We start from the raw sequence: 1850 nt of genomic DNA on the forward strand, positions 1-1850 counted from the left end.
TATACCAATCACTGTGGGGGAAGAGGCAGCCTCCATAGGAAAATGGCAATCACCATTGGAACCACTTGCTTAGAGCAAGGGAAAGAGCATTTCCCTGAAGAAAAGGCTGCTCTGGGCAAATAAAACAGTTGATGTCCTTAGCAATTTTCTAAGATGTTTCTCTAAACAAGAAGTTCTCAAAATGTGATTCACAGACTCCTAGGAGTCCCCAAGATACTAATACTTTCATATCTGCAAAGTAAAAATTCTTTTCATAATATTATTCAGATATTATTTACCTTTATTTTTTGTGTTTTAACTTTTGAATTGATGCTGCAAAAGAAATTATAGATAAAACTTCTGGTGCCTTAGTACAAATGTAGGGCGTGGCACCAAACTATACTAGTAGTCATTGTGTTATTCACCACCATTCATGTTAAGTTTAAAGGCAAACAGAGCAATTTTACTTACTTTACCTGATGAAGCAGTAAAAATTATTCATTTTTATAAAATATTGATCTTGAATACACATTTTTTCATACTTTAGGTAAATAGATGGGAAGGATGCATACAGCATGTTTGCTGTATACCAAAGTAAGACAGTTGTCTCAAAGATGTGTGCTTGTGTGATGATCTGAGTTGCAAGCTAACGATGGTTATTTTACATGAGTATTTGTGAGACATTTTCTCCCTAAAGTCAGCTTGTCATATCCCCCCACCAAAAAAAAAAAATGACATTATTCGGTGCCAATGATAAGATTCAAGCTTTCAAGAGAAAATTAAAACTTTGGGAAATTTGTATTCTTCACCATTAGCTTGACAGCTTCCAGTGCTTAAAGACTTTTCTGATAATATAGATGAAGATATTAACAAATGTGATTTTTTTGATATTTGGATAATCTTCCTAACTCAGTAAACCAATATTTTCTGTATTGCCAATGCATGATGTTATAAAAACACACATGAATAAAAGATACACTCAACATGCAAAATAGGCGAAAGGATTTTAACCTGATAGAATATTAAAATTACATTGATATCCTTTCAGATTTCACATTGAAGCTAACTTTCAAGAAACTACTGCTTGTTGAATACTGGTATAATATAGAAGAAGAAAAATCATAATTATCTGAAGAGGATCTTAAAATGCTCCACTTATATAAATAAGCATTTTGGGGGGTTCTTAGTAAGTTTGGGGAGTGTAAAGAAATCCTGAGACCAAAAAGTTTGAGAAATGCTTCTCTAAACTCTACATATGTAGACTTCTAGAAATAAGTTATATTTTCAGTGCATTTGAGTAGTAAAGAATCTAATTCTCCAAATACCACAATGGTATTTGGCACAGTTTTACTATTAATAACAATTTTTCATCATCGTCATAATCATTTTTTGCCAAAAATAACAGGAAACATTTGTCAAGAGTCTATTCTGCCTAGGCTCAATTCTAAATGCTTTCATGCATTTAATTCTTGCAACAACTCTTTGAAGTAAAGTATTATTATTATCATCCCCACTTCACAGATGGGGAAAGTGAGGGTTAGAGAGGTTAAGTAACTTGCTTCAGTACAAGCAATCAGCAAGTCTCAGGCTTTCAACCGCTACACAGTATTGTCAGTCAAGAAAGTCTGACTCTCACTGTTTTTCACTTTTATAGAATACATCCAGGGGTAAAGCAACAAACAACTGGGTCAGTCTTCTATAGCTGAACTGCCCATTACGATAGCTACTAGCCACGTTGGCTTTTGAGCACTGTAAATTGAGATGAATTGATGTCTGAATTGAGATGTTCTACAAGTATAAAATATACACTGGAATTTGAAGATTTATAAGGAAGAAAAAATGTAAAATATCTTATTAATATTTTTATATGT

The sequence above is a fragment of the Propithecus coquereli genome, unplaced genomic scaffold (assembly GCF_000956105.1).
Source record: "Propithecus coquereli isolate 6110/MARCELLA unplaced genomic scaffold, Pcoq_1.0 Scaffold64, whole genome shotgun sequence".
NCBI lineage: Eukaryota > Metazoa > Chordata > Mammalia > Primates > Indriidae > Propithecus > Propithecus coquereli.